The 27030-nt window shown below is 43.4% G+C and overlaps 1 protein-coding gene across 1 annotated transcript in view; it reads right to left on the bottom strand.

Moving 5' to 3' along the window:
* The window catches only part of LOC126336703 (solute carrier family 22 member 7-like), a 186641-nt gene extending 163346 nt beyond the window's left edge, over positions 1–23295 (bottom strand). Inside the window, exon 1 of the mRNA XM_050000664.1 lies at positions 23108–23295. The gene's annotated coding sequence lies outside the window, so the exon portion shown is untranslated. The remainder of the gene's footprint in view (positions 1–23107) is intronic.
* Positions 23296–27030: the final 3735 nt, after the last annotated feature.

Below are 27030 nucleotides of genomic sequence, written 5' to 3'. Positions count from 1 at the left end.
GAGTCGAAATGTATAAGCAAAATGGCTCTTATACTTCTGACAGTGGCACACATGTTGCTAAGATTGCAGGGTAAGCAACCCTCGGAAGTGACGGTACGGCCAAAACAAGAAAAAACATTCAGTAAACTAGGGCTTTAAAATGCATACCACAATAGCGGAGACGTGTTGCACGGTTGCGAAGATGAACAAGTGCTCATAGCTAAGGCACGGGATTTGTGTGCCCCATCTGTCTGCATCTAGTATTGCCCTATCCATATGTCTGTACGTTTTCGAAATTTTTGGAGTCGTGTAATTGGGGCAGAACATCGGGAACAACCTGGTGTTCACCTAGTCGGATGTGGGAAACCGCTTTAAAACCACATTTACGCTGGCCAGCCGGCCAATCCCTGAAGTTAATTTGCCAGGCAAATTCGATCCACTGAATCCCGGAAAGTATCGTGCCAACATACGGGGCTATCCGGTTAGGTCCGTGACACATCAGTACTTCACATAATTTGTTTTATACATATGGTTGAGCAGAATGATGAGGTGCTGTTTCAACGTAGAACCGTTGGTTTATATTAGAAGAAGCTGGTCTGTGGTTTTCTATCACCTTATTTAAAATGCCATAGGTCTCCACCAGCCAACGGCCTCGTGGCTGTGGTGATACCGGTTCTCGTCAGATCTCCGAAGTTAAGAACAATCGGGCTTGGCTAGCACTTCCAGGTCTGCCTAGCGTTGGTAAGCGGGGAGCGCTCAGCCCTTGTGATGACAACTGGAGAGATACTTAAGTGAGAAACAGCGGTCATGAAAGCTGAAAACTGCCGGGGATATCGGTGTGCTGACCACATGCTCTTTCTTATCCGCACCCAGTAGCACTCATCCGCTGAGGATGACACGGCTGTCGGTCGGCCATTTTGGACCTTCCGAGACCTGTTCGGATGGAGAGATTACTTTCTGTGCCAAGAAGGCATACAGGGCGAGTCAAAAAGGACTTATCAACTTTGGAATGATATAGGAATTTATTGAGATAATTTACAGAAGCGGTAGATGTGTTATTTTGCGGCAAACACCCTCAAGTTTGATTCACGTAGCGCATAAGTACACCATTACGCCAACAGGAGCGCCAGACTACTACTTTCACTGGTGCTGGGCGTGTTAGCTGTTTGTTTTGGTTTCATAAAACGAACTCTGAAACTATTGTTCGGCATCATTTTCACGCCGAATATGCTGAATAACCTCCAAGAAGGTCTACAATTGACTCTTGGCGCAAGAACTTTACTGAGACAGATTATTGACCGCGACATGAAAAATCTCCAGGTCGCCCACATGTTGATGATTTTGTTGAAAAGTTTAAGGAGAGCTTTTCCCTCAGTCCACTACTGTAACCTACATCTACATCTACATCTACATCCGTACTCCGCAAGCCACCTGACGGTGTGTGGCGGAGGGTACCCTGAGTACCTCTATCGGTTCTCCCTTCTATTCCAGTCTCGTATTGTACGTGGAAAGAAGGATTGTCGGTATGCTTCTGTGTGGGCTCTAATCTCTCTGATTTTATCCTCATGGTCTCTTCGCGAGATATACGTAGGAGGCAGCAATATACTGCTTCACTCTTCGGTGAAGGTATGTTCTCGAAACTTCAACAAAAGCCCGTACCGAGCTACTGAGCGTCTCTCCTGCAGAGTCTTCCACTGGAGTTTATCTATCATCTCCGTAACGCTTTCGCAATTACTAAATGATCCTGTAACGAAGCGCGCTGCTCTCCGTTGGATCTTCTCTATCTCTTCTATCAACCCTACCTGGTGCGGATCCCACACTGCTGAGCAGTATTCAAGCATTGGGCGAACAAGCGTACTGTAACCTACTTCCTTTGTTGTCGGATTGCATTTCCTTAAGATTCTTCCAATGAATCTCAGTCTGGCATCTGCTTTACCGACGATCAACTTCATATGATCATTCCATTTTAAATCACTCCTAATGCGTACTCCCAGATAATTTATGGAATTAACTGCTTCCAGTTGCTGACCTGCTATTTTGTAGCTAAATGATAAGGGACCTATCTTTCTATGTATTCGCATCACATTACACTTCGCTACATTGAGATTCAATTGCCATTCCGTGCACCATGCGTCAATTCGCTGCAGATCCTCCTGCATTTCAGTACAATTTTCCATTGTTGCAACCTCTCGATACACCACAGCATCATCTGCAAAAAGCCTCAGTGAACTTCCGCTGTCATCCACCAGGTCATTTATGTATATTGTGAATAGCAACGGTCCTATGACACTCCCCTGCGGCACACCTGAAATCACTCTTACTTCGGAAGACTTCTCTCCATTGAGAATGACGTGCTGCGTTCTGTTATCTAGGAACTCCTCAATCCAATCACACAATTGATCTGATAGTCCGTATGCTCTTACTTTGTTCATTAAACGACTATGGGGAACTGTGTCAAACGCCTTGCGGAAGTCAAGAAACACGGCATCTACCTGTGAACCCGTGTCTAAGGCCCTCTGAGTCTCGTGGACGAATAGCGCGAGCTGGGTTTCACACGATCGTCTTTTTCGAAACCCATGCTGATTCCTACAGAGTAGATTTCTAGTCTCCAGAAAAGACATTATACTCGAACATAATACGTGTTCCAAAATTCTACAACTGATCGACGTTAGAGATATAGGTCTATAGTTCTGCACATCTGTTCGACGTCCCTTCTTGAGAACGGGGATGACCTGTGCCCTTTTCCAATCCTTTGGAACGCTTCGCTCTTCTAGAGACCTACGGTACACCGCTGCAAGAAGGGGGGCAAGTTCCTTCGCGTACTCTGTGTAAAATCGAACTGGTATCCCATCAGGACCAGCGGCCTTTCCTCTTTTGAGCGATTTTAATTGTTTCTCTATCCCTCTGTCGTCTACTTCGATATCTACCATTTTGTCAACTGTGCGACAATCTAGAGAAGGAAGCACAGCGCAGTCTTCCTCTGTGAAACAGCTTTGGAAGAAGACATTTAGTAATTCGGCCTTTAGTCTGTCATCCTCTGTTTCAGTACCATTTTGGTCACAGAGTGTCTGGACATTTTGTTTTGATCCACCTACCGCTTTGACATAGGACCAAAATTTCTTAGGATTTTCTGCCAAGTCAGTACATAGAACGTTACTTTCGAATTCATTGAAAGCCTCTCTCATAGCCCTCCTCACACTACATTTCGCTTCGCGTAATTTTTGTTTGTCTGCAAGGCTTTGGCTATGTTTATGTTTGCTGTGAAGTTCCCTTTGCTTCCGCAGCAGTTTTCTAACTCGGTTGTTGTACCACGGTGGCTCTTTTCCATCTCTTACGATCTTGCTTGGCACATACTCATCTAACGCATATTGTACCATGGTTTTGAACTTTGTCCACTGATCCTCAACACTATCTGCACTTGAGACAAAACTTTTGTGTTGAGCCGTCAGGTAATCTGCTTTTTGTCACTTTTGCTAAACAGAAAAATCTTCCTACCTTTTTTAATATTTCTATTTACGGCTGAAATCATCGACGCAGTAACCGCTTTATGATCGCTGATTCCCTGTTCTGCATTAACTGATTCAAATAGTTCGGGTCTGTTTGTCACCAGAAGGTCTAATATATTATCGCCACGAGTCGGTTTTCTGTTTAACTGCTCAAGGTAGTTTTCAGATAAAGCACTTAAAAATATTTCACTGGATTCTTTGTCCCTGCCACCCGTTATGAACGTTTGAGTCTCCCAGTCTATATCCGGCAAATTAAAATCTCCACCCAGAACTATAACATGGTGGGGAAATCTACTCGAAATATTTTCCAAATTATTCTTCAGGTGCTGAGCCACAACAGCTGCTGAGCCCGGGGGCCTATAGAGACATCCAATTACCATGTCTGAGCCTGCTTTAACCGTGACCTTCACCCAAATCATTTCACAATTCGAATCTCCGTCAATTTCCTTCGATACTATTGCACTTCTTATCGCTATAAACACGCCTCCCCCTTCACTGTCCAGCCTATCTCTGCGGTATACATTCCAATCAGAGTTTAGGATTTCATTACTGTTTACGTCTGGTTTCAGCCAACTTTCTGTTCCTAGTACTATATGGGCGTTGTGACCGTTTATTAATGAGAGCAGTTCTGGGACCTTTCTATAGACGCTTCTGCAGTTTACTATTAGCACATTAATATTGTTATTCCTTGTTGCATTTTGCCTACTCCTGCCTTGCCGCGTCTCAGGAGGCGTCTTGTCGGGCCTAGGGAGGGAATTCTCTAACCTAAAAAAACCCCATGTGCACTCCACACGTACTCCGCTACCCTCGTAGCCGCTTCCGGCGTGTAGTGCACGCCTGACCTATTCAGGGGGACCCTACATTTCTCCACCCGATAGCGGAGGTCGAGAAATTTGCACCCCAGCTCTCCGCAGAATCGTCTGAGCCTCTGGTTTAAGCCTTCCACTCGGCTCCAAACCAGAGGACCGCGATCGGTTCTCGGAACGATACTACAAATAGTTAGCTCTGATTCCACCCCGCGAGCGAGGCTTTCCACCTTCACCAACTCCGCCAACCGCCTGTACGAACTGAGGATGACCTCTGAACCCAGACGGCAAGAGTCATTGGTGCCGACATGAGCAACAATTTGCAGTCGGGTGCACCCAGTGCTCTCTATCGCCGCCGGTAGGGCCTCCTCCACATCTCGGATGAGACCCCCCGGCAAGCAGACAGAGTGAACACTGGCCTTCTTCCCCGACCTTTCCGCTATTTCCCTAAGGGGCTCCATCACCCGCCTAACGTTGGAGCTCCCAATAACTAATAAACCCCTCCCCCCGTGTGCCTGCTCGGACCTTGCTGAAGGAGCAGCCACATGTCCACTCACAGGCAGAGCGGGCGATGCCACACGGCCAGCCTCCACATTGACCCTCCGCCTCGTGCGCCGCGAACGCCGCTGAACCCGCCACTCCCCTTGGGGAGAGGGTGGCCCAACCGCGCCCGGTACCCGCGAAGATGTCTCGACAGCAGGGACAGTGGGTGAAGCATCTAACACCTGGGGTGCACCATGCGACGCACCAGACTCCCCACTGCCGCTACACTCCGAGGCAGCAGCCTGAAAACGGCTGACCGCGGCCATCAACACGCTCAGCTGTTCGCGAAGAGTGGCCAGCTCCTCCTGCGTCCGTACACAGCAGCCACACATCCTAGCCATCCTAAGAAATCAATTTACTATAGAGTGTTAATCAGCTTTTAACTAGACTGCTAATTCACTAAAGGCGGTTGATTATTGACTAAACTGTGATTGCTAACCACTTCTTGTAGAAACAAGGAAAATAGCACTACCTGTCTCTGGACGGTATTGAAAACAAACACTAGCACTACGAGCACTATGGCTAACTAAAGGGACTCTCTGACTGTATTCGAAACACACACGAGATCTATGGAACACTTAATAGCACTCTACTATTAAAGCTTCCTAAAAGCAAAAACACGCAGAAGAAGAAGTGACAAGTAAGAAAAATACAGATAATACTTAAATTAAGGTAGCTCGCTGCACAGCAGACGTGAAGCAGACGGCGGTTAGGGCGTGTGCAAGCTTCTTCATCTCCCAGTACCTACTGCAACCTACATACTTCTGAATCTGTTTAGTGCATTCATCTCTTGGTCTCCCTCTACAATTTTTATCCTCCATGCTGCCCTCCAATACTAAATTGGTGATCCCTTGGTGCCTCAGAAAATCTCCTACGAACCGATCCCTTCTTCTAGACAAGTTGTGCCACAAACTTTTCCCCAATCCTATTCAATGCCTCCTCATTAGTAATGTGATCTACCCATCTAATCTTCAGCATTCTTCTGTAGCACCACGTTTCGAAACCTTCTATTCTCTTCTTGTCTAAACTATTTATCGTCCATGTTTCACTTCCATACATGTCTACACTCCATACAAATACTTTCAGAAACGACTTCCTGATATTAAAATCTATACTCGATGTTAACAAATTTCTCTTCTTCAGAAACGCTTTCCTTTCCATTGCGTCCACATTTTATATCCTCTGTACTTCGACCATCATCAGTTATTTTGCTCCCCAAACAGCAAAACTCCTTTACTACTTTAAGTGTCTCCCATTTCCTAATCTAATTCCCTCAGCATCACCCGACTTAATTCGACTACATTGCTTTATCCTCGTTTTACTTTTGTTGATGTTCATCTCACTTCCTCCTTTCAAGACACTTTCCATTCCCTTCAACTGCAGAGTCCTTTGCTGTCTCCGACAGAATAACAGTGTCATCGGCGGACATCAAAGTTTTTATTTCTTCTCCATGGATTTTAATACCTACTCCGAATTTTTCTTTTGTTTCTTTCACTACTTGCTCAATATACAGATTGAATAACATCGGGGAGAGGCTACAACCGTGTCTCACTCCCTTCCTCACCACTGTTTCCCTTTCATGTTCCTCGGCCATCTGGTTTCTCTACAAATTGTAAATAGCCTTTCGCTCCCTTGTATTTTACCCCTGCCACCTTCAGAACTTGCAAGAGAGTATTCCAGTCAACATTTTCAAAAGCTTAATCTCGAGCTAAGAGTCAACATTTCATAACAGTGGCATGGCGAATTGCAAAATACGGGGCAGTGAAAATCCACATGCATGCCTAAAACACGTTCGTGACAGCCCCAAAGTTAATGTGTTTTGTGCCCTTAGCTAATTCATAGTGTACGATTCTTTCTTCTTCATGAAGAAAGCTGTATGTATTGCGTGTCTGGATATGATGGAAAACTTTTTAATTTCACATATCGATGAAGAAGGCCGAGCCGGGATGGTGTACTACTTGAAAGACGGTGCACCACCTCATTTCCTCGCGGAAGTTAGAGATTTACTCGATAATTGCTTCTGAGGTCGGTGTATTCACAGCGAAGTGCCGGTCGCATGGTCACCTCGCTCCCTGGACTTGACACCACTAGATTTCTTACTTTGGTGTTTCATTAAAGACAGTGTGTATGTTTACCAGGCCTGAAAAATGGATTGAACGCTGCCATTGAATGAGTTATGCCCGATTTGCAGCAACGAATGTGGGAAGAAGTATTACTGGTGGAGTGTTTGTCATGTCACAAATGGTAGTTGCGTCGAACCAAAATTACACGTAAAAGTTTTTGATGACTTTGAGCCAGAGTCACGCAACACTTTTTAAAAGAGAGGTGTAGATACTTCGGCGCGAGTCTTGACCGACTTGACGATTCCCTTGAGACTGACGATTCAAACATTGAACATTTCTGAACATGAGTTGCTGTTTCCATACATTTACCCACATAGTACCTAACCTCAATACAAACGTTTCTGACAATCATTTGAAAGTGGCTAGATCATTTTGAATAACCCTGTGTTATGTGCTTATCGTGGCAACGTCTGAGGGCAACAGGTGTAACTGAGGCATTGAGATTAAAAACAGGACTTTTCATCATTTTTGGGTTACATAAGCTATTACTGTAGTTGTTGTTTTGACAAGATTTCACAACTGTTGGTTCTATAACGGGACTTATTCAGTGATTTTTTTCCTTGTCCAAAGCAATGTTAAAGTTCTGTTTCGTACACAAAGAGGACTTGACACAGAGACAAGTCGTTATATTGTACTAAAGATCTGTAGCGGGGTACGGTAAACAGCTGCGAGGTTTAAAAATGGCTTCGGTGATGGAACCGTCAGCCAAGTTCGGGACTATTTATATGAATTAAGCATTCATAGATTTTCTGATAAAAAAGCTTTCATAAACTATGAAGTAACCTCAAACAAGAGTACTAATGCAGTGGTTTCTCTCCTTATGGACTTCATAACGAAAACATGTGGCCTCTGGTGTGAAAACTTTGTGTACATTTTCAGATGCCTGTACAGAACAGAACAGTAATCACACAATGGTTCAATTTAGGCACACTTTAGTTCATAGTGGAAGATTCTCCTACGTTTCCCATACGTGTTTCCAACCCGTGGACATTTCAACAAAGCTTGTGATAGAGATTTGACAAGTTTGGAATTGTGAAAAAGGACCGCCCGCCCCCCCCCCCCCCCCAATGGTCTACAGTACTACAGAAATTAAGGATAAACATGCATGTTGAAGTGTACACCCAAGACGCATTTATTGACTATCACAAACCATTAGATTCGTTTTTTAAGAAATCTGTAACACTGATTGGAGGGAATTGGTCTGTTACATAAAACAAAATACACTCCTGGAAATGGAAAAAAGAACACATTGACACCGGTGTGTCAGACCCACCATACTTGCTCCGGACACTGCGGGAGGGCTGTACAAGCAATGATCACACGCACGGCACAGCGGACACACCAGGAACCGAGGTGTTGGCCGTCGAATGGCGCTAGCTGCGCAGCATTTGTGCACCGCCGCCGTCAGTGTCAGCCAGTTTGCCGTGGCATACGGAGCTCCATCGCAGTCTTTAACACTGGTAGCATGCCGCGACAGCGTGGACGTGAACCGTATGTGCAGTTGACGGACTTTGAGCGAGGGCGTATAGTGGGCATGCGGGAGGCCGGGTGGACGTACCGCCGAATTGCTCAACACGTGGGGCGTGAGGTCTCCACAGTACATCGATGTTGTCGCCAGTGGTCGGCGGAAGGTGCACGTGCCCGTCGACCTGGGACCGGACCGCAGCGACGCACGGATTCACGCCAAGACCGTAGGATCCTACGCAGTGCCGTAGGGGACCGCACCGCCACTTCACAGCAAATTAGGGACACTGTTGCTCCTGGGGTATCGGCGAGGACCATTCGCTACCGTCTCCATGAAGCTGAGCTACGGTCCCGCACACCGTTAGGCCTTCTTCCGCTCACGCCCCAACATCGTGCAGCCCGCCTCCAGTGGTGTCGCGACAGGCGTGAATGGAGGGACGAATGGAGACGTGTCGTCTTCAGCGATGAGAGTCGCTTCTGCCTTGGTGCCAATGATGGTCGTATGCGTGTTTGGCGCCGTGCAGGTGAGCGCCACAATCAGGACTGCATGCGACCGAGGCACACAGGACCAACACCCGGCATCATGGTGTGGGGAGCGATCTCCTACACTGGCCGTACACCTCTGGTGATCGTTGAGGGGACACTGAATAGTGCACGGTACATCCAAACCGTCATCGAACCCATCGTTCTACCATTCCTAGACCGGCAAGGGAACTTGCTGTTCCAACAAGACAATGCACGTCCGCATGTATCCCGTGCCACCCAACGTGCTCTAGAAGGTGTAAGTCAAATACCCTGGCCAGCAAGATCTCCGGATCTGTGCCCCATTGAGCATGTTTGGGACTGGATGAAGCGTCGTCTCACGCGGTCTGCACGTCCAGCACGAACGCTGGTCCAACTGAGGCGCCAGGTGGAAATGGCATGGCAAGCCATTCCACAGGACTACATCCAGCATCTCTACGATCGTCTCCATGGGAGAATAGCAGCCTGCATTGCTGCGAAAGGTGGATATACACTGTACTAGTGCCGACATTGTGCATGCTCTGTTGCCTGTGTCTATGTGCCTGTGGTTCTGTCAGTGTGATCATGTGATGTATCTGACCCCAGGAATGTATCAATAAAGTTTGCCCTTCCTGGGACAATGAATTCACGGTGTTCTTATTTCAATTTCCAGGAGTGTACATTTGAACTCGTTAAATACACTATTAAGGTAGCAGGACAGCCATTTACAAAAGTGGGGTCACGCAGAGGAAATTCTGTAGCCAACGATTTTGGATAATATCGGTAGTAGTTTAATGACGATATATGTCACTGCATGTTATAAACACACATTCTGTAGTACTATGCATCCAACTATGGAGGATGTATTAAACAGGCCACGCTAACAGTATCTGAAAAATGAGTCGCTGTCCGATTCACTGTTGTCCATCCAGTGTCAGGGCAAGTGTCATATCGACTTGACACTGGAATGACACCGCAGCATTGGCCAAGTACGCACTAGTGCAATTTACACAAGACTTCGCGGGGCTATACGCCCTCGCTCAAAGTCCGTCAACTGCACATACGGTTCACGTCCACGCTGTCGCGGCATGCTACCAGTGTTAAAGACTGCGATGGAGCTCCGTATGCCACGGCAAACTGGCTGACACTGACGGCGGCGGTGCACAAATGCTGCGCAGCTAGCGCCATTCGACGGCCAACACCGCGGTTCCTGGTGTGTCCGCTGTGCCGTGCGTGTGATCATTGCTTGTACAGCCCTCTCGCAGTGTCCGGAGCAAGTATGGTGGGTCTGACACACCGGTGTCAATGTGTTCTTTTTTCCATTTCCAGGAGTGTATTTGTGTGCGTAATTTTGCACGTTTTTAGAGGGCGGTCGTTCTTCGACCGTGCAGCAGTGTCATACGTTAAAAATGGGTCCCTCATTATTGCAATTATCTAGTAAATTTGTGTCTGTGCAAAAAATGTTATAGGGTTTACTGTAGAATTCTTGGAGAGACATTCGTATTTCTAGTACTCATACTTTTTCGTAAATTGGCAAATAATTTTTTTACAAGATTAAAATTTTCTTTGGTGATATTTTTTCGCGAAATGCTGCAGAATTATTCAAATTTTGTACAGAGATGTCTAAAACTAAAATATGACTATTAAGAACCGTGAAAAAAGTCTATATTTCTCGAAAGTCGGGTGCTAGCATCGCCGGACCCACAACATCCTGCAGTAATGCCCCTTGGCGACATCAGTCCACATAGTTTTGACGCCGGATATGCCTTAACCGAAGTTGCTCCGTTCCCATTTGATCGACCGTCTGAAGATGCGCGGGAAGCAGGGAATAGGACACCCAACTTTACCAAGGAGATATTAGACGCAAATATTCCCTTGATAAAACGATGCATGTCGCATTCTGGCATCTTCGTATCCACTCAGCCCGAGAGTCGAGAAAATAATAACTGAAGAAGATAAACATATGACACCTGCTTTTCGGACCTCTCCCGGTGGGCAATCCAACAGTGACCCTTCTGGAAGCAACAAAAACACAAGCGACGAATGTGACTGTGATTTCGAGTGAAGAACGTGAAGTATCGAATGAAATACTTCAATACGGCAAATTCAACTCCTGATTCGTTGTCAGCGATCACAATTCTTTATACCCAAGTTTTATTCCAATCCATTAATCCAAATTTTTGATCTGCCAAACTGGAGATGTCATTTTGTATTTTATAATTCCGACATCGAATTCCTAATAAGCAGCCAGAAGGATCTAATGAAAACAGAGTTTGATTGGATTTTGTAGCTATTTTTTTATAATGACCTGGTTTTGAAGCGAGTTCGCCAAGAAGTGGTGTGCTAGTGTGCGTAGTAAGGTGACACAACTCTGGTTGATGTTTTTCACAAAATTGTCAGAGAAGTATGCTAAACTTGAAAGGCCAAACGGCCTGAGTCGGCTAAACCGGTGTAAACTCCGCCATGTGGAGCAAGGTTCTGTCCTTACATGCAACGAAAAGATAGGGCCATCGCTGCCAAGATAAAACGTGTATCCTCTTGGCCTCTACTTTGCGCGACACAGATAAAGGGTCAGGTACCGATCATGTAAATGGAACTCTGTCTTAACTATTAGCTTATCAGAATGGTGTTAGCAAAAATATTTAAACTGTTAAGAGCTGATTTATACAACAAACGCCCGTACCACATAATTAATTTTTGACTATTGATTTCGCTTAATTTCATACCACCGACGGTTCGTAAGACCTGTTTAACTGTGAATTCCACAACCGCAATACTTACTCATTCAGAAAAGTACTACCCTGTGTAGGGAAATGTGGGGTAAAGTGTGCGGCTACATCCACATCTACATCTACATGCTTACTCTGCAATTCACACTTACATGCCTGGCACAGGGTTCATCGAACCATTTTCATACTACTACTCTACCATTCCACTCTCGATTGGCGCGTGGGAAAAAGGAACACCTAAATCTTTCTGTTCGAGCTCTGATTTCTCTTCTTTTATTATTATGATCATTTCTCCCTACGTATGTGGGTGTCAACAAAATATTATCGCATTCTAAAGAGAAAGATGGTGATTGAAATTTCGTAAATAGATCTCGCCAGAAAGAAAAAAAGCCTTTGTTTCAGTGACTGCCCTCCAACTCGCGTATCATATCACTGACACTCTCACACCTATTGCGCGATAACAGGAAACGAGCTGCCCTTCTTTGCACTTTTTCGATGTCCTTCGTCAATCCTACCTAGTAAGGATCCCACACCGCGTAGCAATATTCCAGCAAAGGACGGACATGTGTAATGAAGGCTGTCTCTTTAGTGGGTTTGTCGCTTGTTCTAAGTGTTCTGCCAACAAAGCGCAGTCTTTGTTTCGCTTTCCCCACAATATTATATATGTGGTCCTTCCAATTTAAGTTGCTCGTAATTGTAATTCCTAGGTATTTAGTCGAATTGACAGCCCTCAGATTTGTGCGATTTATCGTATACTCAAAATTTTTCGGATTTCTTTTAGTACCCATGTGGATGACCTCGCACTTTTCGTTATTTAGTGCCAATTGCCACTTTTCACACAATACAGAAATTCTCAACGGATCACTTTGTAATTGGAATTGATCGTCTTATGATTTTACTAGACGGTAAATTACAGCGTCATCTGCAAACAATCTAAGTGGATTGTTCAGATTATCACCTAGATCGTTTATGTAAATCAGGAACAGCAGAGGGCATATGACACTACCTTGCGGAAAGCCAGATATTACTTCTGTTCTACTCGATGATTTACCGTCTATCACTAAACGCTGTGACCTCTCTGAGAGGAAATCACGAATCCAGTCACACGACTGAGACCATACTCCGATACGCCTAAGCGAGACTGAAGTTTTACCAAACCACGATTACTGATAGACGTTTGTCACTTACACATTTCGAATCTACATATTGTAACGTATCACACTAAATATTTTAACTGAAAAAGAAAATAATTTGTAGGAACTATACGCATTTTTCTGAAGTTGTACTTTCCCTGCTTAAGGGGATAATACGGCACATGTTGTTTGTTCTGAGTTCCGGATATATTTTCTAAGCATCTTGTTGCCCTAGTATCTGTAACAACGTCAAGTGGCTGCAGCAAAAAGTTTGCAATCGGTTATTTGTATTAGATCGAATATAACAGAGCAGAGACGGTTTTAAATAATACGAATTAATTACAATTTTAAACTTGTCTGACAGAAAAAAACGTAAAAAAAACTTTCAATAAATGATTTATGCAGCCAAAAAGTTACATAAACGTCCTGCCACCGGTTGGCTGCGTACGTCATTTACTGATAAATTAATTCAAAATCCTCACAAAAGGATACAATGACGCATGATAATTACGTATATGAAACGGTGTACAGGTAAACCTGATACGTGTAGTATTATGTATCGTACATGAAAATCACTGGATCTACTGTATCTTATTGTGATAAATACCTTGACTATTTTTCCTGAAGAGTAGCGTGACCATTTTTCCTGTCGGCACATGAAACTATCAGATCGAAAGAAACAACAAGGAACTATACTTTTAGGCCAAAATACGTGTTTTTAACATCGAATACGTAAAAGGAGCATTATTCTACGTGTAACTGAGGCAAGAAGAGTAATATAAATGAGTTACCTTACATCAGACGACTGAAAAATCAGAAAATTGTTTTCTAGAAAAAAACGTAACAAGCTTTTTCTATTAAAGTCACTGACAACAATCATGGTATACATAAGAACTAGTCTGAGAACATCTCGGCAGGTAGGAGCACTGTCTACAGCAAAAGAAACCTCACCATCTCCACCTACACAACATATTTATTGCAGCTGTGTGTTTATACTCATGTATAAGTGAATAGCTTTTGTGGAAACAAGGTGAATAGACAGAGTCCTTGAAACATTGGCGGAGCCTGGAATGGGGGTCACCCTTGGAGGTGTGACAATACCCGTTTCCGGCGGCATGGAAATTCAATTTTAGCATGTTTCTCGGATATTTGTGCTATGGGTTTCAAAGTCGACAGTGACTTGGGTTACACAGTTGCATTCCTGTTTCCAAGAGCTTTCGAATACCACTAAAACACTTCGTTGTTCCTCTTAAACTAACATTCTTGCTTCAGTATCTCGGTTGATACAAGAGGTGAGAATACTGCCTATACAACGAAACTAACCTGCCCTTTGCCTACTACCACTAGCTAGAAACTTCGTTGCGAAATTTCCAACGATTCACGAAATAAAAGGGGCATAAGTTTCGGTTAATCCATCCGGCACACAACAACGAGCAGGAAGTCTCGTAACTGTGATCCTACCCCGAATTTCTTTTTCACGCACACAAAGTGAGGAAGGAAAATACCATCAATAAAAAAAAAGAAAAACTGAGGCAACATTCAAATCTGTCAATTATGCCAATTTTGACGTCCCGTTGGCCCATGCAATCAGGTTTCTCAGTCCTCCAGAAACAATTAATAAGTGATCAGCGCTATCTGTCTCGCGGAAAATGGTCGACAGAAATTCAAACAGCCTACTTTGCATCTATAGATGTTTATTCACACAGTACCATCCTTTGTGGAGTAGTAAGTTTTAGTTTACATTTTGCTTGTCACGGTGCCATTTAAATGAAACTAGCGACGTCTCTCAACACGGGCAAGTTTCGATTTGCTTTAGACGTCTCAGTGGTGATGATTTTCAAATTAATGAATTTTTTTTGTTTCTGTAATACTGAATCTACTGTAGATCCAGTGTTGTTGACAATTTTAAATGGATGTTCTCATTCGCTTTTCTTTAGATATCATGTTCAAAATGGCTCTGAGCACTATGGGACTTAACTTCTGGGGTCATCAGTCCCCTAGAACTTAGAACTACTTAAACCTAACTAACCTAAGGACATCACACACATCCATGCCCGAGACAGGATTCGAACCTGCAACCGTAGCGGGAGCGCAGTTCCAGACCGTAGCGCCTTGAACCTCTCGGCCACTCCGGCCGGCAGATGTTGTTCATTCAGAGATATTGTTACTGACGAAGAGGCAAATATGACCGGAACTCTTTCTGGGTTGTAAGCAGAAATCAGAGAAAGTGAGCTGCCAGTTCTTCATGTTCACTGTTTGGCTTATTCTTTGAACCATGTGATTCAAGACACAATCTCGAATGAGACCAAGGCGAGAGTCTCAAATGTGAAAGAAATGGCCAAATTTTTACTCGCCCAGCCATGCGACTGGCAGTATTTAAGTATGTGCAAGCTCTCCAAGGTGTTAGCTTTGTTCATCGTATAGTTCTTCGACCTTTTCGCCATGTCAGCCGGTGCTGTTGAATAAGTCCGCTGAAAACTATTTTCCACAATTACGAGCTTCATTTTGTTCTCTGAGGAGCTCGAGCTCGAAAAATCCGATGCAGGCATTAAGGCTGAAGGCTTCTGAAACTTTCTGTGTTCTTTTGCGTTTATCTTTGTCAGTACAAATCTTATTACAATTTTAGAGCCAGTTGGAGATCTGAACGCATTTCTGCAAAATTTGTCTCGACAGCTCCCAAAGGCCATGGAATATCAGTGGAGTTCGAATTGTTGTGAAGTCATCTCGAACCGATGAAAGTTTCCATGAGGTATGGAGCTTTCGCTTGGTATTGGCCAAAAAATTTGATGTTGTGATCCGGAACTTCCAAAGGTTCGCAAGATTTCTCTTGCTTCCGTGCTTATAACCTTAGAATTTATTTTGAGGTTTCAGACATTGTGACTCAGTGTTTCAAGGATCGATTTTCTAAAGCTACTTTGACTCACTTCAAAGAAATATAAACATTTCTTCTTTTCAAAACTAAAGATTGCGTATACGTAACAGAATTTTATGAAGCCGACTTTGACCCAGAAAGATTTACTTTGCACAGAAATATGATGTTAAATGAGTGTAAATTTAAAAATTGTTTCTTTGAAAATACGGAAGACTTAGTGAGGTCCTTTTCCTTAAACATGCACGTCGGTGAATTGATAAAGATCGCTCAAATCCTATACGAGTTTCAAAACTTACTCCAAAACTTTCTTTCTTCCCCTTTAGAAGATAAAAACTTACTTGCGCAACACCACGAAGAAAGAGAAACTGAACTACAACCCCATCATGCATGTTCATAAACCAGATGTGGAAAACTTCATCTTGACACTGTAGCGAAAATTTTCGTCGAACGATCCATCATTCGTAGGAACACATTGTTTGTGAATTAGAATTAGAAATTACACAAAGATTTGAAAAAATAAAACAATTATATGTAGATTGTGGGCTATTTTTTGTGTTAAATAGCTACTGTGGAAAAAAGAACGTAGTGAACAATAGTTTGTTTTTCTTTATCAAACGGTGCTCATTCAAAAATACAGAAACAGGTTTTTAAGAAGGGGTTAGTTTTTAACATTTGTGGCAAGCGCCAAAAAAGTAATATGTGAGTTACTGGTGAATTTCCTATGTAAAAGCCAATGCCAATAACATATGTTCCGACACAAGCGCCAAAACAGCGGGAAACAATGTTTGTAGCTGTCTAAATACTGTACTCGTGTCTAAGACCAACATCGATGTTCAGTTAATGAGTCATGCGCCAACTCTCTCTTAGTGTCTTGGCGTGCACATGTGTGAATTGATGGCAACTGAAGTAGCTCTGCTTTGTATGTAGCAACAGGGCTTTTGTGAAGTAATTATTATATGTAAATAACTCATGATATTGCGAAATGGAAAGGAAAAGTGCGCCAAAACGGAGGAAGAGAGGCGAAGGTAGTGCTCGAAGTGAAAGGAAGAATGTAGGCAGCGAAGGAAAGGAATACACGCAAATTGACGATATTGTGGTTTCAGTTAATGTGTCTCCCAGTCACCAGGAGACCTTGACCGTGATTTTAATTTTTTTATGAAACTTGGAATCAGCGCAAGTAATTATAAAGTATTTTAATGCTATGGGGTTATAATTAACTATTTGCACAGATTCATTTACTTCCCTAAGAGAAAAGGGTTATTTTACGGAAACGGAATATATATTTTTGGCGAAAGGACACTCTTTTATGTCTTGCGATCGTGATTTTGCTCACATTGAAAAACGAAAGAGGATAACCATGTATGAGGCTTCGAAACGCTGAATCTACACGCACAAAACATGAATTTCAGCAATACAATTATTTCAAAAGCACAGCGGACCAGACTGACTGCCGAACGGCTAGAGATCCTGAAAATTCGGTCAATTCTCAATGGAGGTAAAGAGTTCAAGGACATTACAATTTTGAAGAGGAACGTGAAGCCTTCTGATGTTCAATCGGTGCAGCTGGAAACACTACACCAAGAACTTGGGATGTCTGAAGAAAACAAATTGGGCTTTTGGTAAAATGATTCCATTTGTAAAAGACGAAAATAAGAATCTTGTGAACCGAGTAAAAACGGATATGAAGGCACTTGTATCGTTATTTATGTTAAGACCATTGAATATAGAACGTTTCATTTTCTTAAAATTTTGTATAATTTTGGTCTTTAACCTAATAACGTAGAATAAAAACACTTGTATGATATGAAACCTGTATATACGATATTGCACTGCCTATGTTATTCTGATTGCGATGCAAAGTTCCATTGGACATGCACGCATGTCTAAAGGAACTTGGCATCGTATTCAGAATAACATGTTGTTGTTGTGGTCTTCAGTCCTGAGACTGGTTTGATGCAGCTCTCCATGCTACTCTGTCCTGTGCAAGCTTCTTCATCTCCCAGTACCTACTGCAGCCTACATCCTTCTGAATCTGCTTAGTGTATTCATCTCTTGGTCTCCCTCTATGATTTTTAACCTCCACGCTGCCCTCCATTGCTAAATTTGTGATCCCTTGATGCCTCCAAACATGTCCTACCAACCGATCCCTTCTTCTAGTCAAGTTGTGCCACAAACTTCTCCCCAATCCTATTCAATACCTCCTCATTAGTAAAGTAATCTATCCACCTTATCTTCAGCATTCTTCTCTGACACCACATTTCGAAAGCTTCTATTCTCTTCTTGTATAAACCATTTATCGTCCATGTTTCACTTCCATACATGGCTACACTCCATACAAATACTTTCAGAAACGACTTCCTGATACATAAATCTATACTCGATGTTAACAAATTTTTCTTCTTCAGAAACGCTTTCCTTGCCATTGCCAGTCTACATTTTATATCCTCTCTACTTCGACCATCATCAGTTATTTTACATCCTAAATAGCAAAACTATTTTACTACTTTAAGTGTCTCATTTCCTAATCTAATTCCCTCAGCATCACCCGATTTAATTTGACTACATTCCATTATCCTCGTTTTGCTTTTGTTAATGTTCATCTTATATCCTCCTTTCAAGACACTGTCCATTCCGTTCAACTGCTCTTCCAGGTCCTTTGCTGTCTCTGACAGAATTACAATGTCATCGGCGAACCTCAAAGTTTTTACTTCTTCTCCATGAATTTTAATGCCTACACCGAATTTTTCGTTTTGTTTCCTTTACTGCTTGCTCAATATACAGATTGAATAACATCGGGGAGAGGCTACAACCCTGTCTCACTCCTTTCCCAACCACTGCTTCCCTTTCATGTCCCTCGACTCTTATGACTGCCATCTGGTTTCTGTACAAATTGTAAATAGCCTTTCGCTCCCTGTACTTTACCCCTGCCACCTTCAGAATTTGAAAGAGAGTATTCCAGTCAACATTGTCAAAAGCTTTCTCGAAGTCTACAAATGCTAGAAACGTAGGTTTCCCATTTCTTAATCTTTCTTCTAAGATAAGTCGTAAGGTCAGTATTGCCTCACATGTTCCAACATTTCTACGGAATCGAAACTGATCTTCCCCGAGGTCTGCATCTAACAGTTTTTCCATTCGTCTGTAAAGAATTCACGTTAGTATTTTGCAGCTGTGACTTATTAAACTGTTAGTTCGGTAATTTTCACATCTGTCAGCACCTGCTTTCTTTGGGATTGGAATTATTATATTCTTCTTGACGTCTGAGGGTATTTCGCCGGTCTCATACATCTTGCTCACCAGCTGGTAGAGTTTCGTCATGACTGGCTCTCCCAAGGCCGTCGGCAGTTCTAACGGAATGTTGTCTACTCCCGGGGCCTTGTTTCGACTCAGGTCTTCCAGTGCTCTGTCAAACTCTTCACGCAGTATCTTATCTCCCATTTCGTCTTCATCTACATCCTCTTCCCTTTCAATAATATTGTCCTCAACTACATCGCCCTTGTATAAACCCTCTATATACTCCTTCCACCTTTCTGCTTTCCCTTCTTTGCTTAGAACTGGGTTGCCATCTGAGCTCTTCATATTCATACAAATGGTTCTCTTCTCTCCAAAGCTCTCTTTAATTTTCCTGTAGTCAGTATCTATCTTACCTCTAGTGAGAAAAGCTTCTATATCCTTACATTTGTCCTCTAGCCATCCCTGCTTAGCCATTTTGCACTTCCTGTCGATCGCATTTTTGAGACGTTTGTATTCCTTTTTGCCTGCTTCATTTACTGCATTATTATATTTTCTCCTTTCATCAATTAAATTCAATATTTCTTCTGTTACCCAAGGATTTCTACTTGCCCTCGTCTTTTTACATACTTTATCCTCTGCTGCCTTCACTACTTCATCCCTCAGAGCTACCCATTCTTCTTCTACTGTGTTTCTTTCCCCCATTCCTGTCAATTGTTCCCTTATGCTCTGCTTGAAACTCTGTACAACCTCTGGTTCTTTCAGCTTGTCCAGATCCTATGTCCTTAAATTCCCACCTTTTTGCAGTTTCCTCAGTTTTAATCTACAGGTCATAACCAATAGATTGTGGTCAGAGTCCACATCTGCCCCTGGAAATGTCCTACAATTTAAAACCTAAATCTATGGCCGCGGTGGTCTAGCGGTTCTAGGCGCCAAGTCCGGAACTGCGCGACTACTACGGTCGCAGGTTCGAATCCTGTCTCGGGCATGGATGTGTGTGATGTCCTTAGGTTAGGTAGGTTTAAGTAGCTCTAAGTTCTAGGGGACTAATGACCTCAGAAGTTGAGTCCCATAGTGTACAGAGCCATTTGAACCATTTTTGAACCTAAATCTCTGTGTTACCATTATATAATCTATCTGATACCTTTTGGTATCTCCAGGATTCTTCCATGTATACAACCTTCTTTTATGATTCTTGAACCAAGTGTTAGCTATGATTAAATTGTGCTCTGTGCAAAATTCTACCAGACGGCTTCCTCTTTCATTTCTTAGCCCCCATCCATATTCACCCACTATGTTTCCTTCTCTCCCTTTTCCTACTGACGAATTCCAGTCACCCATTACTATTAAATTTTCATCTCCCTTCACTACCTGAATAATTGCTTTTATCTCATCATACATTTCATCAATTTCTTCATAATCTGCAGAGCTAGTTGGCATATAAACTTGTACTATTGTAGTAGGCATGGGCTTTGCGTCTATCTTGGCCACAATAATGTGTTCACTATGCTGTTTGTAGTAGCTTACCCGCACTTCTATTTTTTTATTCATTATTAAACCTACTCCTGCAATATCCCTATTTGGTTTTGTATTTATAACCCTGTATTCACCTGACCAAAAGTCTTGGTCCTCCTGCCACCGAACTTCACTAATTCCCACTATATCTAACTTTAACCTATCCATTTCCCTTTTTAAATTTTCTAACCTACCTCCCCGATTAAGGGATCTGACATTCCACGCTCCGATCCGTAGAACGCCAGTTTTCTTTCTCCTGATAACGACGTCCTCCTGAGTAGTCCCCGCCCGGAGATCCGTGTGGGGGACTATTTTACCTCCGGAATATTTTACCCAAGAGGACGCCATCATCATTTGATCATACAGTAAAGCTGCATGCCCTCGGGAAAAATTACGGCTGTAGTTTCTCCTTGCTTTCAGCCGTTCGCAGTACCAGCACAGATAGGCCGTTTTGGTTATTGTTGCAAGGCCAGATCAGTCAATCATCCAGACTGTTACCCCTGCAACTACTGAAAAGGCTGCTGCCCCTCTTCAGGAACCACATGTTTGTCTGGCTTCTCAATAGATACCCCTCCGTTGTGGTTGCACCTACGGTACCGCCATTTGTATCGCTGAGGCACGCAAGCCTCCCCACCAACGGCAAGGTCCACGGTTCATGGGGGGAGGCAGAATAACATAGGCACTGCAATATCATATCTATCTGCCAATACCGGTTAAACGACTTTCAAGTACAACGTCTCATCTGTATACGAGTACAGGTCGTAGACGCATGGCTCACAACATGTAGATGTTTGGGTCTGGCCATAAGCCGTTTTCGGATAGCCTTACGGAAAAGCGACAGCTCGCGATAAACGAGAAATCCGGGTTCGAATCCCAGTCAGGCACACATTTTTATTGTCATCATTTCATTCAACAGCTGATGGTTGTCATTCGCAATTGCGAATTTATTTAATGAAACCTGTATAGTTATCGTGTTCGTGACGTGACACACGACTTGTACACTGCTTCTGTATAGCTGCTGATCGTCTCTAAGCCAGACTTTTTTTCCGTTTGACCCAGCACCCAGCACCCAGCACTCACTTACACATTTGTGAACTGCAGTTTAGACCACCTACATTAATTTAATTTTAATCTGGGAAGAAAGATTAAGGAAAGGCAAACCTACGTTTCTAGCATTTGTAGACTTAGAGAAAGCTTTCGACAATGTTGACTGGTATACTCTCTTTCAAATTCTGAAGGTGGCAGGGGTAAAATACAAGGAGCGAAAGGCTATTTATAATTTGTACATAAACCAAATGGCAGTTATAAGAGTTGAGGGGCATGAAAGGAAAGCAGTGGTTGGGAAAGGAGTGAGACAGGCTTGTAGCCTGTCCCCGATGTTATTCAATCTGTATATTGAGGAATCAAAAGAAAAGTTTGGAGTAGGTATTAAAATCAAAGGAGAAGAAATAAAAACTTTGAGGTTCGCCAATGACAATGTAATTCTATCAGAGACAGCAAAGGACTTGGAAGAGCAGTTGAACTGAATGGACAGTGTTTTGAAAGGAGGAAATGAAATGAACATCAACAAAAGTAAAACGAGGATAATGGAATGTAGTCGAATTAAGTCGGGTGATGCTGAGGGCATTAGATTAGGAAATGAGACACTTAAAGTAGTAAAGGAGTTTTGCTATTTGGGGAGCAAAATAACTGATGATGGTCGAAGTATAGAGGATATAAAATGTAGACTGGCAATCGCAAGGAAAGCGTTTCTGAAGAAGAAAAATTTGTTAACATCGAGTATAGATTTTAATATCAGGAAGTCGTTTCTGAAAGTATTTGTATGGAGTGCAGCCATGTATGGAAGTGAAACGTGGACGATAAATGGTTTATACAAGAAGAGAATAGAAGTATTCCAAAAGTGGTGCTACAGAAAAATGCTGAAGATTAGATGGGTAGATCACATAACTAATGAGGAGGTATTGAATAGAATTGGGGAGAAGAGGAGCTTGTGGCACAACTTTATTAGAAGAAGGGACCGGTTGGTAGGACATGTTCTGAGGCATCAAGGGATCACAAATTTAGCATCGGAGGGCAGCGCGGAGGGTAAAAATCGTAGAGGGAGACCAAGAGATGAATACACTAAGCAGATTCAGAAGGATGTTGGCTGCAGTAGGTACTTGCACAGGATAGAGTAGCATGGAGAGCTGCATCAAACGCGTCTCAGGACTCAAGACCACAACAACAACAACAACAACTACATTAATTTTCAATAGCCGGCGCACCTGAATGTATTTGTTAACGGCACACGATCATTGTTAGCAACAAATGCGATCTACGAATGTGAACCACCGTACTGATCAATAAGACGGGAGCCTATATTTGGCGCCGTGGTTAGGACACGTAGTACGCATTCCTGAGGACCACGGTTTAGTTCTCCGTCTGGCCATCCAGATTTCAGTTTTCCGTGATTTCCTTGGATTGTTCAAAGCAATTTCCTTCCTCGTCCTTCCTTAATCCCAGCTTGTTTTGCTACTCTCTTGACCATATTGCCGATGGGGCATTAAACTCTATTATCTTTCTTCCGTCGTATATTTTGACGAGGTGGAACGGAAAATTCTGGTCTGGAGCTGTTATCTAAAGCCATTAAAATAAAGGACTGACGCACACACTCACACACATACACACAGAGAGTAAAATGCAACAGCAGATATGCGAGCGGGACGTACCTGCGTGGACCTAGGCAGCCTCAGATGTGAACTGGGTGAGCGGTGAGGACTAACTGGTCAGACGGTGCACTACTCGCTAGGCGGCCGCCGTGACGCCTCCACCGCCACCTCCCCTCACGTTATGAGCCTTATCGCGGGCAGACTTGCTCCGATACAACCGCATTACTTGTCCGCTCGCGGTTCTCAATACCCGGGTCGCCTTGCCGGTTGTTAAGTTACGCACTAAAACGTTGTTGCAGCGCATTATCACTTCTTCTCTACATTGACGGCCTTCTTTATATCTGCCGGGGTAACACGGTAGCACCAAGCGGCCATAGAATGGTTCCTTTGTCCTCGCCACCGTACAACTTCTTCGCGTAGAACCGTACCCACGCCGTAAAACAGGCACTCTGTCTCGGAACGAAAGTTTCTTTTCAGTTTCTGTCGATAACGTCTACGTCTTTGTGGTTGAGCACAGCAGAGGAAAATCCATTCTCTCAAGCAGGTGAGCAGGAATCACGTGTCTCGTGGCGTGCAGTTAACACAGTGATCAAAAAATTTGTCACCATCGGGAGACATGACGTTTAAGACGTGTAACTCAGCCTCTGATCTTCATAATTACTCAAATTCGACGAGGAGGAGAGTCCACAAGTTTTTTGATCTTGCAAAACTCCGTTTGTGTGACAATGTAAGAATAATTGATCAAAAATGAAGTACATCCTTGAGATCCAGAGCTGAATAAAATGTACCCAATGAACTTACTAAGATTTCAATTTAATGTCCCTAGAAATGATAGGTTAAAGTTATAGTTAGATGTAATCGGAACTAGTGAAGTTCGGTGGCAGGAGAAACAAGACTTTTGACCAGGTGAATACAGGGTTATAAATACGAAATCAAATAGGAGTAGGTTTAATAATGAATAAAACAACAGGAGTGCGGGTAAACTACTACAAACAGCGTCCGCGGCTCGTGGTCTTGCAGTAGCGTTCTCGCTTCCTGCACACGGGGTACCGGGTTCGATTCTCGGCGGGGTCAGGAATTTTCTCTGCCTAGAGATGACTGGGTGTTTTGCGACTTTCATCATCATTCACTCGTAAGTCGCAGTAGTGGCGTTAAAGAACTTGTGGAGCGGCGGCCGTACCGCCCCGCGAGACTCCCCCGGCCACCAATGCCAATGAGGCATCAAGGGATCCCAAATTTAGCATCGGAGGGCAGCGTGGAGGTTATAAATCGTAGACGGAGACCAAGAGATGAATACACTAAGCAGATTCAGAAGGATATAGGTTGCAGTAAATACTGGAAGATGAAGAAGCTTGCACAGGTTAGAGCAGCATGGAGAGCTGCGTCAAACCACTCACACGACTGAAGACCACAACAGCAACGACAACAGAAATGAATCTGAAGTTGAGGTATTGACGTAATATTTATCGTTTAAAGGGAGTGGTTGCGATAATTAACTAAACATTTTTTTCCATACTATAGCTTATTATGAAACATACATGCAACAAAACGCAATTATGTGGACAACAACTTTACGAGGGGCGTTTAGTAAGTCATGCAACACGTATCCTTTCTGAAATCATGTTGGTTTTCTTCAGGATCCCAATATGCCGTACCATTCCACACACGTTTGGCTCCAAAATTCTGTTTTTCAACATAACCTAGGTTCATTGTGACGGCCTTATGCCACCTTACTGGGGGGGGGGGGGGGGTCTTGTAGGTACGCACGGTGCCACTCTTATTTGTCGATGTCGGAGCCGACGTCTTGCTGCGTCACTAGCCTCCCCATCATCCACGTATTGCTTCCAGTAAGAGTGCACCCTTCATTGGGCCACATAAATGGAAGTCGGAAGCTGCGAGCCCCACGTTGTAGGCGAATGAGTAAAAACAGTCCAAAGAAGTTTAGTGAGCTCCTCTCTGATGACTGGACTTCTGTGAGCCCTCGCTCTGTCATTGCGAGGGAGAAGTTCGTTTGCATTTTTGTGGCGACGATCATACTGAAGTCGCGTCTTCAGTTTCCTAAGGGTAGCACAACACACTTCAGGGTTGATCGTTGCACCATGAGGGAGGACATCAGAGAGAAACCCTTCATAGTCCCAGAAGATAGTCGCCATGGCTTTACCGGCTGAGGGTGCAGTTTTGCACTTTTCCTTAGGAGGAGAGTTGGTGGAGCACCACTCCATTGATTGTCGTTTTGTTTCCGGTTCGAAGTGATGAACACACGTTTCATAGCCTGTGACAGTGTTCGACAAAAAAGTGTCACGATCAGCCTCGTAAAGCTCAAGCGATGGTCCTTCTTTGCTCTGTACGGTCTGTTGTTAGGTGGCAAGAAATCGAGAGGGCACACACCTTTTGCTACCTCAACTGGGGGGCGAGTGTGTCAGCACTAGTCTTTGATTGTGATGCGTCGATCACCTCGAATTAGAGTGTTCGCGAGTTCCAACATTGCAGAAGTCACAGCTGTGTGCGGCTGGCCGGCACACGGGAGATAGGACAGGTTTGCCTGACCTCGTTCCGATGACGGCAGACGCCTCGCCCAACGGCTGACAGTGATTTTGTTCACTGCTACATCTCCTTAGGCAGTGTGCAAGCGCCTATAAATATCCGCTATGCATTAATTTTTTACCAAAAGCAACTCAATGACAGTTCTCTGCTTGGGTCGCACCTCCGTTACAGACGTCATTTTGAAGACTACATATAGCTCCGACACTATCGCACCTTCATGAAACTATAGGAGCTGGAGGGAAATATTCCGCGATCTCTCGCAACACATCCTGCATTTTTTTCAACCGGGCCTGGCAAAGGACAACAATGTGTTACCTTTACTTTTTTAACGCCCCCCGTCCAAAGATGTAGCGTAAGCCTAGTTTACACGACGACATTGTGCTGCGCCACTCGTTGCGTGGAATGAGTCGCACGCCAATGGTCTCATATTTGACTGTAGACACGGCGAAACCAGTATGTACTTCAGTTTCGTCGTTTTGTGAGTTCCTGAGTCGTGTCTGAAATGAAAGTTTTGGCAGCTGCACGAGGCAAGAGTTGCGAGTTAAAACTTGTTGCGTGGAATCGCTAAATACGAAACGTGTTTCGATTCGTGACTGGATCAAGAAAAGACGTCAGCTCGGTTGCTCAGCATCCTTGCTGAAATAATTTGTAATGGAAGACCCCAGAAGTTTTCTTAATTATCTTAGAATGTCACCAGAACTATTAAAGATTCTAAAAAATAGAGTTAATTATGCGATAAGGAATAAACACATTGTAATACATGTAGCACTGTTGCCAGAACTGAAATTACATATCATATTGCATGCATTACAATCGAGAAGACTTGGCATGCTATAAGATGCGGTTTTAGTTGGTGATGACGCTTTTTCATTAACATCAATAATTACTAACATTAACAGTAATAATTATTAACATTAGAAACAATAATTACTCGAAGCAGGCCGCATTAAGAAGAGAATGGTTTGCAAACTACTCTCTTGAAGAGAGATCTTTACAGTGGCAATATTTCAAAATTCTAACATATGTGAATGAGGAGCACTGCAGCGACGTTTTAAATAGATGAATATTGAATAAAGAATGCAGCTTCTTGAATTTGTATAGCCTTCTCTCCTGTCAACAATATTCCTTAACAAAGAGATGGCCAACTACAGTTATGGGATTTTAGTCTTGTAGACGAGAGCATTGCCACAGCTAGAATTACACTTGATTGTATTTTTCTTAATTCAGTTGTATATGTGCTCCTAACTCAATAAATTTTGCTTTGCAGCTCAGATATTGTCAAACTATCTAAGTTATAATCACACATGGCGGGCTCAGCGGCAGCAAAATGTTGCTTATTTTTGTAATCAGCATAAGTGAAATCCCACAAACACCTATGCAAAGCATAGATATCCAAAACGCGAACATTATTCTTAGTTCCCCACTTCATATTTCACTTT

Source organism: Schistocerca gregaria, chromosome 2, assembly GCF_023897955.1.
Source record: "Schistocerca gregaria isolate iqSchGreg1 chromosome 2, iqSchGreg1.2, whole genome shotgun sequence".
NCBI lineage: Eukaryota > Metazoa > Arthropoda > Insecta > Orthoptera > Acrididae > Schistocerca > Schistocerca gregaria.
This window is presented reverse-complemented; position numbering and strand designations above follow the sequence as displayed.